At 42.5% G+C, this 19,042-nt stretch overlaps 1 long non-coding RNA gene across 1 annotated transcript; it reads right to left on the bottom strand.

Moving 5' to 3' along the window:
* Positions 1–8,933: 8,933 nt before the first annotated feature.
* On the bottom strand, positions 8,934–13,175 carry LOC142404610 (uncharacterized). Its single transcript, XR_012773911.1, has 3 exons — positions 12,982–13,175; positions 10,687–10,806; positions 8,934–9,112 (listed from the first exon to the last, which is right to left on the bottom strand). It is a non-coding gene; the product is annotated as an uncharacterized LOC142404610 (long non-coding RNA).
* Between the last annotated feature and the right edge of the window lie 5,867 nt (positions 13,176–19,042).

The raw sequence follows: 19,042 nt of genomic DNA, 5'->3' as shown, positions 1-19,042 counted from the left end.
AACTGAGCACGCAGTGATGTATGTGCTTTATCCCAGCATCTTTTCATATTTTAATAACTTCCCTCTGCAGTGGGAGGAATTAAAGAAAAAAAAACCCTTTGAGGAGACACTCCAGAGTTAGATGAAGAACAGTTCTTCTTCGTCCCAAGAGCAGGCTTCACTTTTCTCCTGTGCTGCCCTCCCCACTGTGTATTTTCCCTTTTGATGGGTATTTGCACCACAGGCACACACCTGCCATTCGTACTGTCCAGGTATGTGGTAAGTCCAAGTCACCAGGTCTGGAAAGTCAGTTCAATCCCTCTTCTGACCCATTCTGGCCTGTATCTGTCCCACCACACACCTACCCTGTCCTCTTCACTCACTGGGTGTTACAAAGGACCCCTGGGAGGGGAGGAAGCGTGTTCCACTTTCTAGGGACAAATGAGGTCCCCTGCTACTTGCACTAAGTTGCATCCATCACCGCAGCAGCCACCATTGCTGCTTCAATGGTGCAGGAACGGTGAGTAGGGCAATGTGTCTGTGTTGCTTTACCGGCCTGGCTAGCCTGGCAGGCAGAGGCTAAGCTGGCTCCACCAGGTACAAACCTGCAGAACCAGGTGCATCCAGCCTGCCAGGGGGCTTGAATACACCAATGGGCCAGTGCCACTCTCTGCTGGGCTACCTGAGTTGCAGGGAGGGTAGCAGCAGTTGGCTCTCTCCGGACTAGGGCACGGAGTGAGGCAAAGCATGGTAGGGAGCAGGGAGCTTTGGCTGACTGCAAGCTGATGCTCTGAGCCGAGATGACAATGCAGATGTACCCAAAGCGTCCTCCAAGTGTCTGGCTACAAATTACAAGCCTTGGGGCACAGCGGCACAGGCTCTGCTCCTCAGAGGGCAGGGCAGGGAGCACACAGCTGGCTGTATTTACCGAGAAATGGTGGCACTAACCAGGTGACTAAAGCAAACTCCACATTTGAGGAACAGTTCAGAGGAAGCAACAAACCTTTGAACACAAGGAGCAATGCAGGTACTTTGTATCTGCAGTACTTACACGGCCCCTACCACGGCACCTCCTGAGCATCTGAAGCTCTTTCTGTGTGGTGGTCCTTGCCGAGGCCTGGTGACAAGACAAGTTCTGCAATGCCCCATTTAGGAACAGCCATGAGAGATGCAGAGATCATGTCTTCAGTTTTAGTTAGTGCTTTGGCCTCAGGAGGACACCAAGCCATCACTGTGTGCTTTCTGTCTGGACCGAGGACCTGTCAGCCTGGCTGTAATGTCTTTGCCGTACTTAAAGCTGAGCGTGGGTCAAATGATTTACTGGCCTGTACTGTACCTGGCACAGCCGGGGCCGGCTGCATTCACACTGCACAAGGCTACCTTGGGCCTGTGCTAATGTTTGGCTTTCCCTTCATGAAGAGCTTGGAGACAGGCTGTATCAGAGTCACGTTGTACGCTCGCATGTGCATAATGGCTTTGTCTCCATGCATGCAGACTAACCGGCACTTCAGTTTCAAAATATGCCATCACATGTCTTGTGTCTGCATGTAGCCATTTCTAGCTTGCTTTCTGGAACCTGAGCTCCTGTCAAGAAAATTAAGCTATTGCTCATGATGAGCAGCCTGCACTGGGCTGTACGGATGTGAATGCAAGTGCTGAGCAGGAGCATCTCCTAACCATGCAGTGGTCATCTAAAAGTCAGGGCTGGAAGCCAGGATTTGATAAACAAACTATTCCACCAGTTCTCCTTGCCCAACTTCTAAATGATGCATACTGCCAACCTTGTTTCCAGTGGTTTTCCAGAGCTCTGCTGATTCAGCCAACATCTATTGCCACCTACTGTCTTCTGCTTTCCATTATCCAAAAGGGATCTTGAACTTGCAAAGGTTATCCTCTTTCAAGATCTTCTTTCCATGGTTGGACTTGTAAATTCTCTGATGATACACAACAGCTCAGCATTCATTTTCATTATACAAGAATGAAAATTCATTGAGGAAGAAAAGGAAGAACAGAGAGGCTTCCTCCCCTTTTAGATCACCCAGAGCAGCTTGCTTTCCAGTGCTCTCACCTTGTCCATGATCTTGCAGAAGGCAATATAGTCATAATCTAACAGATGTAAGAGGAACAGGAAGGAAGGATGCATTCTACATTGGCTTCAGAACTAATTGTCTGAAACAGTTAGGAAAGCTGGCCCAGTGTTTAAGCTGTGGATGCTTTTTTCTTTTCTTCTTGGCAGGGCTTGTTTTGATCACCTAACCTGAGCAAAGAACCACATACGTTAATTAGGAACAAAATGTCATCTCAGTAGAACAAAATGTCATCTTACTAGAAAACCACCTGCCATGAGAAAAGTTGTGCTGTGAAACAACATCTATAGTGTGAATGCGAATTTAGCTGTCTTGAAAATAGAAGCTGAGGGCACAGTTGAACAGCTACAGCAAGCCAGCCCTGGCTTGGATTAGCAGTGTAGCCATACTCGGTGAGTCTAAGTTATGGAAAGCCCGTGGCAGAACCGCGAACTGTCGTCAGATCTCCCAGTCTCTAGGCTGGGGCTCCCTCCACCATCTCAATCTCCCTCACATTGACAAACAGCGACCGGACTCTTCCCTGTGTTTAATTTGACCCTGTGCTTTGTGAAACGAAAATGTCTCCATAGCTAAATTTCTTCTGCAAACACCAATTAAGGTTGGAGCTTTGCCCTCCGCTTCAGTGGAGGCAGGTTTGGGCCCCTGAGCACCGAGCTGTGAGGGAGTGAACAGGACGATCTAAGAGCAACGTGCTCGGTCCTTGATATGCCCAAGGCTGGAGGGCAAAGTCTTTTAAGCACCGAGGTGTGTCACTGTTAGATTCCACTTATCCTGTCATAATTTACGGAGGGTTTAGAGCATTAATCTCTAAAGAATACGCAACATGAGGAATATTTCTAAGATGAGGAAATCTACTGGATTTCTTGATTTAAATCAGATAAATATAATATTTTGGGAAATAGCCCCATACAGCTGAAAAATAGTAATGATAAACTGATTGACTTTTCACCAAGCCTTTTTCTCTATAGAGATGTAACAGCAAGGTACTGTGGTGGTTCCTCAGTGGCCGAGAGCGACATGCTTTCTCTTCTGTAAACACCGCTGCTGGGCCAGAGATGCTAAGGGAAGCGTCCCTGTCCTCCAGCTGCCTATGCGCAGTCTGCTGCCATCCATTGAGGCCACCCTCAGGAGGGCTCGCTTTTCATCTCTGCAACTGAAATAACAAGCCTTTCTTGGGGGGAAGAGGGTAAATTTTGCTGGTGGAAAGAAAATGTTTAATTTGAACACTAAGCAGCAGTTGCGGTGCACACAGGTAGGACTAGGCTTATTAGCTGAAGGAGAGCAGAAACTGCAAGTAGCACAGAGGCCTACAGTAACCAGTCAGGAAACAAGATTAAAAAACAAAAAATGAGTGCATTGTTAAACATATTATCACCAAGGTACAAGAAAAGCTTCTGAACAGTGTTTCTACCAGAAATCCTTTTTCTTCCACTTCAGGGTGACTTGACTTTTCCTCATTAATTATTATTAACTATTATTATTTCATTAATTATTATTAATTACATATTATTATTCAGCTATGCTAACACAGTGCATAGTTTCTATATATTTGGTTACAGCTCTGGGGACCTGATATTCTGTCTTGACCAGGAATAAAAAAATAAAGCTGTCGAAAGACGACGATCAAAAGCAAGCAACACACGAGTGTAGGTTCTAGAGCGGCTTGACGCCGTGCCAGTTCCTCCTTTATTTTTGTAAACGCGCTGGCTCCTGGTCCCTGGGGGATACTTGTCGATAGAGTATTGACTCTCTGGATGATAGTTCCCTTCTTCAGTCTTACTTACATGAAAACATTTCTCATTATATTTGCCATGATATTCCACATCATCTGGATGTTAGAAAAGACTGCTGATCTCTAAGTAACATGTAGCATATACAGCAAAATATAAACTTAGTGCCTCCTACTAAAGGCAAAAGTGTATAAAGAAACTCAAACATTGCAACTCATTCATTTCTAAAGTTTAGGTTATAGTGTTTACACTGAGAATACCAAGTGCTTGGGCATATGGCATCACCAGTAAATTATGACAGTAGCCTACATTAATGGTCATAGTTATGAAGGCTGGGTTATTAAGAAAAAGCCACTATGATCTCCTAGGCTGATCTGCTGCATCATACAGAGCATGAGATTTCAGGACTTAATGGCTGCTTCAGGTCCAATAGTTCAGACTGACACAGAACAAGTTTTTCAGAAAAGGGTCCAATCTTGGTTTAAATACTTCCAGTGCTGGAGCCCCCCAAACCCAGACAGAGTTGTTTCTGGGGGCAATCATCAAAGCCTGCAGCGCTGGCTGAGATTCTGCTCCACAGCAGACAGGCTGTTTATGGCCAAAACACTGTCAGTGTAATCTAAAAAACTAGTGCTTTTTTGTTTACAGTCCTTTCTCCTCTCCTTTGCAAGATTAAGTCTTTGCAAGACTAGAATCCCCTGATATTGGCTGCAGTATTTTGCTAGTTAGCAAATCATCATTTATAATACTGAAGAGTTTAAAGCATATTTCATTCTGGTTTTATGAGTCTTCTGTTTAAATCACTCATACTGAAATCCCTCACAATAATGCTGGGTTTTTATCCCTGAATGTTACAGACAGCTGTTTATGTGCTGGTGGTTGTATTTACCAAAGTGATACGATGGTCTGTGGCAAATACCAACTTGTGAGGCTCTTCCTGCCTTCACAGAGCACCGATCCAGACGTAACCATGGCAATTTATTTCCAAGCCGTTTGTGACTCAGAGAGAAATAGTGACATGTTTGACACAGAGACCTGCTCCATTTTCCTTTTTGCCCTCTCTGTATTTCTTCAGCAGGCTGTAAGCGGTCGTTTTAGTAGTCTAATTGTCTGAATCATCCTACAGGTTTGAAAAACACCAAGTAGGCAGAATTTATGTTCTTAAAGGAACAGCTTTAATTTCTCTTGCAATTAATTTCTTTCTTCCCTGTATATTCCTTGGCATCTAGATCAGTTCTTGTTCTTGTTCTTGACATCCTGAGTTCAGGTGAAATGAGTGCTCATTGTTTCCTTCTTTTTGCCAGGGTGCAATGGGGACTGGAGCAGGGAAGCCAGGAGCCAGGAGTGACCCTGGCACTGGCTGTGCCTGCACCAACAATTTTCATCCCACAGGGACTGACTATGGAAGAATTTAATCTTCCTCTGATTACAGAGGCAGCTTCAAAGTGGTCTCAGTATTCCTCTGGTTTCCACGCTCCTCCGAGGGCACGGGCTGTGCAGAGGGACCATGGCACACGGCCGCCAGTGCAGCCTCGCTTACTCAGCTCGAAATGCATTCAGCCCTGCCTCGGCTGGCCCCGGGAACCCCTCAGTACCCTCCTGCTCCCTGCTCATCCCATATGGGGTGATTTTCTTTGCTCTTTCTAGCAGAACACATGCCCCAGGAGAGCTCTCCTGCTTGACGGGCAGCTGCCCTCGGTCATGCCCTGCACAGGGTGTCCAGCTCCAAAGTTGCTGCCTGCAGTTTCCATGCTGGGCATCCGGTGTGCATCTGGCAACACAGGTCCTCTGCTCTCCTCTCACCATGGCTGGTGGTGTCCCATCTCATGAGTTTACCTGGTGAACACTACAGCCAGCATTCAGCCTTGCTGTTGTTTGGTTTAATCTAACTGCTTAGTTTTCAGATGTGAAGGTTAATCTCAGGCTTTATCGGGACAGCCATCAGATCTGCTTCATTTGGTCTGCTCAGGTCTTTTTATTCCACTGTATGGATGAGTTGTTATCTGCGAGAGCTTTCCAAAATAAACAGCTTGAATTTATTATGTAAATATGTATTAGATAAATGAGGTTTACACCAAAATATGCATTGAAAGAGGATTTCCAGAAAAAGATACATAAATTTTCCTTTGAAAAGCACCATATCATAAAGCTCTATTTTCCTCTAGTGAAAAGGTATCATATGAAAACTGGCCTGGCTACACACCATTTTTCTAAATAGTCATCATGGAAATGCTCTATTTGCAAATTTGGGGGTAAAAAGAAACCCAAAGCAACTGCACTTCAATATTCCTAATTGATACCAGCCTGTAACCACTGAAAAATGTCTTTTTTCTACTCATACCACCTGGAAAAATCAGTACTCCAATATCCTAGCAGTTATGGAGATTCCCAAAAAGAAAAGGGTAATACAAAAAATCCTCTCCTGCTATGTATTTCATGATCTTTATAAGTCCTATTCGTAAAAGAGTTCTGAAAATACTCTTCATGTGCTAGAACGATTCCAGCAACAAGCCCCTTCTCTGAGCTGAGCACTGGCAGGGTCGGCTTGCATTTCTGCTCCTTAGAAACACGAAGGCAGAGAACATCTCTCCCAACGTTTTGCGGAGTGCTCTTGAAACCATGGGCATGTGTCTCATTAGCTTCCCAGGAGTTAAACATCAGTAAATGCGATCATCAGAGGAAAATTACGGGAACGAACGTGATTAAGTGGTTCCAGCCACCTGCTGCTTTGAGGAAGGCATCGTGCTTATCAAGAAGTAAGACGCAAATTCAATCCTCTTTTAGGACAAAATAAACTTTAAGAACAGAAGGTGTTGCTGCAGTTGTCACATGTCTGTGTATGATCTTAATGGAGCATAATACTGCTCTGGCTCGTCATAGCTGCTCAGGGCATCGTCAGGGAAAGTCTCCAGCCAAAGCAGGATACGAGTGCTTTTCTGCATGTCCCTTCCCATTCCCATTCATAGGCAAGTTGCTGTTGATGAAAGATCATGGATCTGAGGTAGGGAATATGTTACCAGTATGGAGACAGAGGACACCTTGCTGTGCAGAAGCAGCTCGTACATGTACGACCTGGGGGATTGGGAGCTAAAGACAGCTGAGCAAAGGAGGGTTTGAGAAATAATTCTGTAACTACACAGATTAGCAGTCCAGAATTGCCAAGTGCTCTTTCCAATACTCTTCTACAGTGCTGCAATTTATTATTTGGCCTGGCTAAAATACTGGGATGAGGTGACGAATGAGAATAGATGTTACCAACCAGGCGATGCCAGCTCCATGTCTTCTGAGGGTACTCCTGTATAAACAGCCCCACGCACATTTACTCAGGGGCACAAAGAGGGGACTGGGAAGCTAACTCTAAATGCACTTCCTAACATAGAGAACTCTTTGCAATTTTCTGGAGATGACACAGGTTCTCTTGTGAAATAAACTAGATATGTTTCCCTGATTGTTCCTTTCTTGACAAATGTAGCTCTTCTTGGAATAAAAAAGGTTCTACCAGATCATTAAAACACATAATTGTCTCAAGCTTCCTTTAATTAAGGATTGCAGTATTGCTTTTTTATTGCTTAAATAAAAACTAGCTACAGCTCTGCTCTCTGCAATTTGTGTTTATTCAGTTTCTCCAGCAAACCAGTACTTTCTGTGAAAAGTCCATGGGGGAAAAAAAAGGGTGAGCAAGAGCTCATCTACTTCCAATGAAAGGAATTAAATGTGACTTTAAAAAAGCAACCTCTGAGGATTTTTCTTCCTCATTCCTGATTCAGCTTTCTGCAGGAGAAGCACGAACCAGAATTACCAGCCAGAAGTACAACAGGAATGACAACCTTGGATGATGAACAGGGAACAGGAACACAGCTGGCATCTTCTTTGAGTCCATATTGCTCCCTCAGATACTTGCAGTGAAGGACATACAAGCATGTGGTGTCCACAGCGCTGTCCATGTGACGAACTGTCCATCTGTTCAATGTACCTACTGATAATCTGGGCTGATTAGTCTAAACCACAGTCCACAAAGTCTCATGCTGTGTAACGTCTGTTATAACTCTTCCTTTGTTGTTCCAAGTGTTGTTTGTCCTTCCTGTGGCTGCCAGGGATGTTTAAACTCTAATAGACTTACTACTGGACCTATGGTGCAGAAGCACTTCTTCATGAGTTGGGCCAAAAGCACTTGCACGTGGGGTATTATGATAAGCTAGTAATGCCTTTTCTGGCTCACTGGCCTTCTCTAAATGCCATTATGTTCACTGCAGCCTCAGTGGACTCAGTTCCCAGTGAACAGCAAGGGATGACTTGGTAAGACTCGTCTTTTGCTATTGCAATGAAGAGAGACACTTTTGGCATGATTCTAGTATGGCTTCCACCAGAGTCTCTTGGAAATCACATCTGGCAGAGGTGAAATTCACGTGATAGCTGCGTTGAAGCAAAAGCTCTTCGACTTTTCTCTGTGTGAAATAACATGAATAGCAGTCAGCCATGAAAAGCCACCACTGACCATTCAAGGGAAGGAGGATGCTCGGGGAAGGTAGACAGCAGAAGCCCTTCTACTGGCTGTGGCTGGGATAGAGTTAACTTCCCGCATAGCAGCCCCTGTAATGCTGTGGTTTGGATTTGTGACTAAAACAGTGTTGATACCACCAACATTTTGGCTATTGCTGAGCAGTGCTTGCACAGTGTTGATGCTTGCTTTTTTGCTCGCTCTGCCCCCTGCCCTGCAGTGAGTAGGCTGGGGGTGGGTAAGAAATTGGGAGGGGACACAGCGGGGACACCCGACCCAAACTGGCCATAAGGATATTCCCTGTGATATGATGTCATGCTCAGCACTAAAAAAATGGGGATTTTTGTCTTCCAAAGCAGCCGTTGCTTGGAGGCTGGCTGGGCATTGGTCTGCTTGTAGGAGGCAGTGAATGATTGCTGTTGCATTACTTGTTTTTTCCTCTTTCCTTCACTTATTAAACTGTTCTTATCTTGACCTGTGAGGATTCTCACTTTTACTCCTCCTGTTCTCTGCCCTGTCCTGCTGAAAGGCTGTGTGGATTCTTAGCTTTATTAAGCCATGGTCAACCCACAACAACTGTCCATGTCTGTGGTTCTCTTTATGCAGAGGTATCAGGCAGTGCTGATGAGTACTTACCTGAGATATGGTTTGGCCTTTAGGTGGTTTGCAGAGCTCAGCATTTTGTGATATCTTCATGCTGTGCCTCATGTAGCCTCCGGAGAAGTATAGTTAGCATGATTGCAGGGATGATCAAAAGTACCTTGTTCTTCAGTGGTTCATCTTGTACCATAGTGTACTGTCCATGCCCCCATTACAATCTGTAATCAGAAATCACTTTATATGTGATAGGCCAAATAATTTTCAGGATGACTGGGTTATTATCAGAATGATGTTTGGTGTTTCTTTAATGACCAGCACTGGGCAGCAACATAAATATTGCCTATGGGATTACTGGGACCCCACAGCATCTCTTGTTACCTTCTCACATTCTTGACTTGCATAGTCATTGCAATTACTTAAGTGTCAATCCAGTAGCAAACTGTAGCTTTTCTAACATGCATCATTTCAGTATGCCAGTAATGTTGCAATATTGTGTTAAAGAGACATGTGCTGAAATTTTGCACAGAATCCTCCTCTGATCCTTCTGAAGTTGGGTAGAAGATACTTCAGGAGGAGACAAAATATTTATTCAAACTTGTTAATTAAAATATTATAAAAATTTGCTTCTTTAATCACCAAAATCAAAGACAGCATTATGGTTTAGCCTGTAATCTTATCAGGCACATTGCTTCTCTTCTGTTTTTCTCTTTAGGGGCTGGTCCTCATCTAAAATGCTCAAATTTTGTTTTCCAGTTCATCCAGTCATCAACAGCCTTGAAAATGAGTGATCCCAGATCTTGCTTCTGCAAAACTGGCGTAGCAGGGCTTGTTACCACTGCCAGAACCCCTGTGTCTCTGTGGTCGTCTTCAGTGCTTCTGATTTCACCCCACTCCTGCCACCGTGCCATGCATTTACTGTTTAAATAAAACTCACCTGCTCAGAGATCTCAGCTCCCTTCAGAGCCTATCTATCTAGCTTTCAGCAAACCCAACACAGGAGGTCAAGCGTGTCTGGGATAAACCCAGGGAAAATCTACCCAAATCCTCGGTGCCTCAGTCGCTGGCAGTCTTTTGTCTCTGGCAAGAGTGCATTTACACTGTATTATTGAGTCACTTCACTGATGACTATTAAAACAGCGGCCTCCAGGGTATAGACTTAATGTGGCTAGTAAAAGTATCACACTGCCAAGTTTCTTAGAGTGGGAAGTGAAGCTACTGTCTTGGGCAGTGCTTGAAGATATTTGAAGCAGACCTTGCTACTGCTGTCCCCAGTCCTCATTTCTCCCATGCTGTTGGAGCCTCAGGTTTCTGCCCTTCTGCCACTCCTTCAGTCTCGTCCCCTAGTCCCATCCATGTAAAATGCAAGCTACAAAACACTACCAATAAGGTCACCAAAACTCAGACTACCATTTGATTGCGGGTGATAAATGAGAAAACACGAAGGTGAAAACTTCGTATTTATTTTGGTGCAGTTGTATTTGTTTCTTAGCAACTTGAATATTTCTTTGTCAAGTGTTGCTGCAAGTTCATAAAATATGCAGTGAGTGTATTTCTCTCTCTTTTCTGCCTACTGAACTGTTGCCAGTCAGCTGTTTGCATTTTGCCATCTAACACACCCTTCACATGAACGTTACGTTATGCTTGCTACATTAAGCAGCTGAGAAATCGTTAACAAAGTTTTTGAAAGATTTATACTTCTCGGACTGAGATTAGGTATATCAAAGTGATGTATGGTCATTCCAAGACTCTGGATCATAACAAAATAATGGCTCCCTTCAGTATCATCTGTTACCTCTATTTGTAGCAGAAGGATAGCCATGATTATGAGTAGTCTTTGGGGGGGTGACTACACCATATGACTTTGCAGTCTGAGGAACCAAAATTAGCCAAAGCCCCGAAGGAGAAGAGCCGCCTGTAATGAAAGATCAGAGCAATCAAGACACTGGAGAACAGGGCGTTACTACTAGGTTGTGAATTCAACAGGGAAAAGCTATCATCCTTTGATAAAACAATTTAATGTTGCACGAAGGAGGTTCAATCAATAACTGAAACACTCTAATTAAAGTCAACAGAGAAAAAGGGGGAGATTGGTAGCTGCTGTATGCAGCAGAAATGTCTTGTTGATTACAGGCCCAGAAACAGGTTAAGTGCTTGATTTAAGTATTGCACAGAACAGTACTATGTCCAGTTGTCAGCTCTGTTTAAGAAAAATTATTTTTAATGCATTTGTAAACCCTATATAAGATCACAATCAGAATACCAACCAAGAGTAGAAGTTGCTGGGATACCTATAGCAAGGCATGCTCAAACTCCCAAAGTTTAAAAATATATAGTTGTCCAACACAAGAATTGCATATACAGATTTGTACAACAATCTGAATCATCAGCTTACTGACCAAACACCAGCAGATCAGCTTCACAACAGCTGCATCCATGGGAAGCGGGAGAGATATCGCTATTCTACAAGCAGGGAAACTGGCAGGGAGGGGCTGTGGAGCCAGAGCTAAACTCAGGAGTTCATAAGTTGCTATTTAGGTACAGTAGTCCTGCTGCTCTGTTTCTTTCTAAAGTATTTATAAGCTAATTTTGGTTAACACTATTTAAGTTGATTCCACATTTAAATTGCTATTGCGGGTGTGTAGCAAGAACAGGAGGCAGTGGCAACCATGCTAGCCAGGAGCCTGCTGTGCACATGGTGCTGCTGCTCCTCGTCAGCCTCTCCGAGAGCTTTGTGGACATACCACCACATTGGATGCATGAGGGATGTAGCATTACAGCTTTCAGATCTAAGCTTATAGCCCTGCACTGGTTTATGCTATATAGGTGTAGCGTCTCTCATTCATACCGGACCAGAGGCACAGTGGTGTGCTGAGCTGGGTTTGGCTGGGGCATTTCAGTGGCGTTATGCTCAGCGTTGCAGTGTTCAACTTAGGTGTGTGATCTCTGCAGCAGAGTCCCTCGTACTGAGCTATGCATCTAAGTCCCTACAAAAGTGAGTTGCCTTACAAGGAAGGGGGGTTGCAAAAAGTGATGGGAAACTGGTGTTTTATCTAATGATTATCCTATGTGAAACACAGGAACATCTGGAACAGAGACAGGAACTCAGGATGCCTATCCTCTAGGTGGATGCCATAACCAATACATGCATATTCACTGTCCCAGTGAATACTGGAAAGTTTTGTGAAGAGTGGGGTGACTTTAAACGGAGAAAGGCCAGCTCCACTCTATGCTGACACTTAGTGCATTTTTCATTCTGGGAGCTGGAACATGTGGGTTCAAGTTTTCACAGGTGGAGAAGGGAACTGAGCCCAAATCTCATGTGTCTTGGGGAAGTGCTCTCACCCCTGAACAGTGACATGAAAGAACAGGCATAATCCCCTGCTTCTGAGGTGCTGCTTGCTGAACAAAACCGGTTGCCTTTCCTTTTTGAAGAATCCAGGCCATGAGGTGTGCATTAGGCATGCTGTGGACATGCGTACTGGGCACCGAGGGAAATGAACATGAGCGTACATAGTCTGAGGAGCGACGTTTGGCTGGAGATAAGCGTGGAGTCGTTCAGCCCTGACCAGACCGCGGGACTCAGGGGCATGCGGAGGCGCAGAAGTAGAGGGGTTTCCACTGGTGAGAGTGTGGGAGCTCTGGAGTAAGCAGTAGGTTTTAAACCAAGGGAGCACACAACAACCAGGGGGCAGGGGGAGAGCCTAGCCTCCACCTTACATCATACTCCTGTTCAATGATGGAGTAAATAATAGTAAAATACTTACCACATAGATAATTTTTTTAACAAAGTTGTATTTCATGTTTGTAAATGAAAATGACAAACATGTACAAAGTTGTATTTTATGTTTGCTACTGAAAATCAGTAGCAAATGAAGTGATCTTGTTTCACCACCAACACTGGCAGCAGGGCGAGCTTCTTTATCTGCATGTAGGGAATGTGCATTTGCAATTGAGAGCCAAAAAAAGCAACAGTTTTAAGGACCACTTTGTGGTGTTTCACAGCTCATCAGCAGGCCAAGCACCACAGGCTGTCCAGCAGTAGTTCAAAGGATTGGTCCTTTGGACAGTTAATCTAAGCAGAACTGACCTGCCCTAGGTTTTACACTGGATGTGAATATCCTCTGGTGGATTTGGTCCTTGGTAACTTATGTTGTAGGGAACTGAATTCAGATCTCAAAAGTCACAAGCCAATGTCTAAGACTCTGGTGTCAAACACCGTAAGCTGTGTTCAGGTATCTATAGTTGCATGTGAAGTTTCATGTAGGGAATGAAGAGCATTCCTTCCTGTAAAATGGAAAGCACAGAGATGTTTGAAGTTAGTCCTCTTTTCTGCTCCTACAAACATAATCCTTTTCACTGAACTTTTAATACAGACAGTCAAAATCCTAAGCAACAGACTATAAATGTTTAAGAAACAAGCACTCAGATGACGTAATATCCTATAGAGAGATATTTTGGCAGCATGCTGCGTAACGGCAAGAGCTTTGCTAAGGCAGAAATTCAGCAAAGCCTAATTACACCTCCACTGAGATTGGGTACCTGGTAGAAATTCTCCACAGGGACAAGGAAATTATATCCCTACCAGATAGAAAGCAGTTTGCTATAATCTGAAAATAACAATGTGAAAAGAGGGTCAGCTGGGTAAAATCAGTTCACAGGGAGAAAAGAGCAAAGAGACGAGACATACAAGAAGAAACAGTCTGATTAGACAGGGGAAGGAAGGAAAATCGGTACAACATGGCATAACTTGCAGATTCCTGCTTGTATACTCATCCGATGGTATATTGTCTTCAGTTTTAGCATTAGTAAGACTACTTAGTCTTCACTGTAAAACAATCATGATACTCTACAACCATCAGCAAAGGGTTGCATTGACAAGAGATTGATAAATCACTATTAAGTGAATAAACCAAACCCTCTAGCCATAACGAATATGCAATTAAAGACTGCAATTAAATACCAGAGAGCACACGTCACTGGCTGTCTTAAATCTATGCTAGCATTTGAAGAAGCGTGAAGCACCATTTAAATTCCTACAGCAATTAATCCCTACATTCCATTTCCCCTTAGGGGAACAGAGCTGTCTTTAATTCTCCATTTCCATATTCAGAGGGAATGAATATGGACATCTGTCTTCAAGAAGAGAATCCATGAGCTGAAGTCTACTGGGCTGTGTTTGTGGAAATTAAGAGTAACTCTCCTGAAATCAAAATACCTACTTTCCATGTACCCAATGGTAGCAGACAACAGAATATTGTTAAAAAAAATTATATAGATTCTGATACAATTCTTTTTGTCTAAGGATAGAAAGAAATCTTTGTGCTACACCTGAAGTAGCAATTGCCTAATTTATGTTACCAGCAAACAAAGTTATAAGGCTATCAAAATCTACTAAGTATTTTATCTTAGTAGATTAGTTCAGTTACTAAATTTGCTCAGGACTATTACAATAGTCTAAATTTCAGGGAAATAGCACCTTTCCTAACATAGGCACAGTTTCACACATTTTGATGAATAAAAGGCTGTTAAATAGTGACACAATCCTGTCCTGAATACGGGACATCTTCAAATTCGTCTTGGAGTATCACTTCTCCTGTAAAACTCCTTAACGTCAAGCAAGGTCCAAACGTTGCTGCTACGTTCCACCTTTACGCAGTCAATCTTACTGTTCAAATAGTTTAATTGATTCTAGCGTAGTGTGATTTTGATGAAATGCCATTCAACAGAAAACATGATTAGTGTCAGAAAGAGAAAACAGAAGTGAAAGAGAAGAGAAAAAGAATCAGTTTTTGTGCTAAAGCCTGTCAGAGATTATTTTGTTGGGTCTTTTGAGCTTCTTCAGAAAGAGGTGGTTTACTCTGTCTTCTATGGCATAGAAGACATTTATTATTCCAGCTTTCCACCATGACAAAGGAAACCTTTTTTTTCCACCCAGTCAAAAGTAGGAGCAAAATGATTCGACACTTCCCTATGGTCGTGTTTCTGAAACGGGAGCTGGGCAGTGGCGATGGCAGTGTCCCTGCTCTGCCCAAGCTGGACCAAAGGCTTGAACCTCGGTATCTCACGTCCCAGAGTATTTTGTGTGTTAGCATCTAGCACTGTGGTAGCCTCATTGCTGACAAGGGCTGTCACAAGTACTAAAAAGTAGTACATAAGCAGCCACAGAGGAAGATGTTCCAGCATCTCCTATGTTAATATTACTTAAGGTGGATCTCTGCTCATGGCCCGGGACTCCCTTATTCTTCAGAAAAGAACTCCATTGCAGAGAGAAAAACATGGAAAGAAATAAATCACTTATGTAGAAACCTTGCATTTTGGGCCCTGAACAAAACTCCTTTGATATAGCAAACTTCAAAATATGACATCTAACAGATTTATGCTGTTTGAATAACTTCATCTGAAAGAATCAGGCTAATTTCAGTCATTCAGAGATTCATTTTTCTTTATTTGAGGCCACCTGCACAACTTGCTGTCTTTCAATGGGCTGTCTTCATCTGGATCTTAGTGAATGACTCATTTCTGTTTGAGGCGTTTGTTTTGCATCTTGTATCTTCTGAAAACACTCATTTAATGGAAACTGTGTATAATACTTTCATTCTGTTCTGTTTGTTTTAAAAATGCAGCCCAAGCTACAAATGATATATTCCTGAAGACGAAAAAAATGAAGACCATAGGAATGAGGAATGCTGTCCCCTGAAAACCAGAAATTGTGCATTGTCAGATGGGACTGTGCAGAGTATCAACTAGGAAGCAATTTGAGGATACTTACCTAAAAGTATCCTATGATTAAGCTGGTGTAAGACTGGCTGAGAGAATGAGTCATGTTACTTCATGGCATGCTTGACAAAACACATCTGTGTTGTGGGACTGTGGATCAGAAACATCTTGTATTCTACTGTAGCAGTGTTCACTGAGTTGCACTCAGGTCCCAAGGGTGTTCAGAGAAAAAAATGTGAAGAGCAAAGGATGTGTGCCAGGGCACTCAACACAATTAGGAGATAAGAGATGTTACTGTACAAATACCTGGCTGTGTGGCCAGCCTCTCAGAACTGGACAGTGGCTTTTGGGTACTGAACTAAAGAAATCTTAAAAGGTTCTTCATTTTCAAAACGTGTAGCAGTTTCCTCTGAAGACTGAGGCCTCTTTATGGGATCTTGAACGAGAGACGCTTAAAATACGAGCCACACTGAAACACCAGACACTAGGGGACTAACGTTACATAGCTTGTCTTGAAACTCTTTGCCTCACCATTTTACTGCCATGTAGTTCCAGTTCTCAGATGCATTTTCTCTTAAACACGTTGAATGAAATATATCAGAAATGTACACAGGCATTAATCTTCTTCTGATTAGCATTCCTCTTGGCCCCTGGATTTCACCTCTAGTGCCTTTTCAGCTTTTACGGTCTTTAAAACTAGACTCACATGGAGAGATTTTAACACTCGGAGCAGTCCTCCATCCTCAGATTAGTAGTAAAGATGTGAAAAGTAATTATATTGACAAGATAAAAATATGTACCCATCTACTGGGTTTTATTGTTCAGGAGACACTGAAGAAATCCTGAAATTTGATCCACCCACCCAAAGAGTTTAAGTATCAATTCGGTAACGTGACCTTTTGCAAGCTGTTTCCCTATCAAGAGGATTATCAGTCATGATTTATGGACTGGTGATTAGTAAGAAATCTAAGCAATTCTTTATAACTGCGTAAGATGCTGGGATGAGAAGAGTTTAGAACCACTGTCAATTTTGCTGCACAGCATGATTTTTATAGCATCACCTTGGATTGATCCCAGAAGGGCTTATTGTACAAACTATTTAACTTACTTTTGTGGACTCAGAAAGCAAAAAAAAAAAAAAACCAACACAAAGTCCTGGGATCCAATGTAAACTTTACGTCATCCTTTCAGGCACATTCAGGCACATTTTCAACAGGTCGGGTCTTTTTTTTTTTTTTTTTTTTTTGGCTGATTCATCAAACCCTTTGTGTAGGATTCACAGCACTACATAAACATTAAACTCCTCCTTAGCTTCTGGCAAATGGGAGTCCCAACACGCCTTATGGTAGCAATTTTCTTGGAAGCAACAGTTTCTTAGGGCACAGTTGGAATTGCATTTGAAATACTTTTGTCTCTCCCAATGTCGGTTTTTATGAACATGCCAAAATAAGCATGATCTTATTCAACTGTCATTCATTTCTCCCATCCCAGTAGGAAGAATTCCTGGAAATGTTTTAGGACTCTACAGCAAGTAAGCTGCTTCTGAGTTTGCCCATCTCTTAGAGGTTATTACTAACAGGCAAGGTTTGCCAAGAAGTAACAGGATTTTATTTCTGTGGTTTTGCAAGTGTTTTGGTGAGGTCAATGAGCCAAGAGAGAAACTGGTGATTCCAGCACATAGCGATCCTAATTCATACTTAATAATTGCTGTCAGAAAGGCTTCTACAAAACTCTTAGTTGTATCACTTCTTGTATAAGTTTCAGTCATTGAAAGACAGTATCTAAGAATACCGGAAAACCTAACTATTGAAACACACTGCCATAACTTAAATGTCCAAGAATAGTAAGCAATTGGCAGCTGGATCCATTGCAAGACAATTCCTTATCTACAGGATTACCAATACTTATAAAGACTGGTTACATTTCTTCGGAAACGTATTGCTCTCTAGAAGCCGATCGTTTAAACGGTTTACACCATGTGTTCACAGCCACTCTTAACGGGTTCAGAATTATGTAGGAGAGACAGAGTTACATTAAATTGTGAGAAGCTAGATCTGTTTGTTCTTATAGCAAGGCAATCCAGCTTAATTTATGAAGTCTTCATCAGCAGGAAATACCTCTGATAATGAAACTAGTAAAGCTATATATTCCACATACAAATTAAGTATGATGCAAAATACTGCATAATTAGCAATCTGTATAACATTTGATGTTACAATTGGCATTCTTGACTTAAGACAGGCTTGGTTCTGTGCAGAATTCCCTTGCTGACAGAGACAGCATGCGCAGTTATAACAGGCCTCAAGTTCTTGTTTCGTGCTCTGGAAAGCCATATTTCACCATCCCAGTCTCAAAACAGAGGGCTAACTACAAAAACAGAGCATCCATTCTCCTCTCAGTATTAAACTAAATTGATTCTTCATCTTCTCACTGACAGTAGATACTATCTACTCCCACCTGGACGTGCCATGCAGGGGATAAACTATCATTTTGCCAGTGGCTTAACTGCCTCCCTTCTTTTAAACCAGTTTCCTCTATCACTGATAAGACCGCCTCTCTCATTTCTTGCACCCCTCACTGTCTTTCTTCCCTCAGTCTCATCCTTCTTTTGCCAAGGTCCCTTTTGTTGTCTTGCTCATCTATTACACAAATGAATATTACTGAGCAGTACAGTTGCACTGGCTTTTGAATTCCTGCATGAGAATGAACCCATATATCATGCTGATATTTAAAGACAGAAAACTGGCTATTACACCACCTTCAGTCATGCCAGTGCTGTGTATGTAGTAACACCGCTCAGCTGAACACACTGAAGATAATAGCACACACTCATTTCTGGTGTACAAGAACAGTAACAGATCCCTTTGGCTACATTTAACAAAAAATGTTGAAACTGTTTGTTGTACATGTAGTATCATAAACATGCAATATTATACTTCTGCCACCTTTTGGAGTTGATAAGTTTCAGCAGATTTTGAGAAATCAGGTAAGGTACAAGCACATTCATTTTTAAGGCCTGGTGTTCAGAATGTGCAGCTGTAACTGCAGGTAATGAATGCTCCCGCAGGAGAACGTCAGAAAGAAGTCCCAAGATGTCCCAAGACTAAATGGAAATGAAAGAAAGTAATTTTGATATCTGAAATTAAAGGGGAAATATATTGCTATGAAATATTTCTAAGAAAAAGTTATCTATTTTTACCTTGAAATCTACATTTTCATTCCACAGTATTTAATTAGCTTTATGGCCACTTTCTTGGAAATGAAATGTCAATCAAGTAAACAGTTCACATTTTCAAAACAGGCATTTACCAGGATATATCTTAATGATTGTGCTAACCCTGGCAATTTTGCCATAATCATACTTTTCTTCTTTAGTCTACATAATAAATTACTCTGTACCATACAGCTTTCATTCTTCTCTTTTCTTCAAA

This window comes from Mycteria americana, chromosome 1 (assembly GCF_035582795.1).
Source record: "Mycteria americana isolate JAX WOST 10 ecotype Jacksonville Zoo and Gardens chromosome 1, USCA_MyAme_1.0, whole genome shotgun sequence".
NCBI lineage: Eukaryota > Metazoa > Chordata > Aves > Ciconiiformes > Ciconiidae > Mycteria > Mycteria americana.
This window is presented reverse-complemented; position numbering and strand designations above follow the sequence as displayed.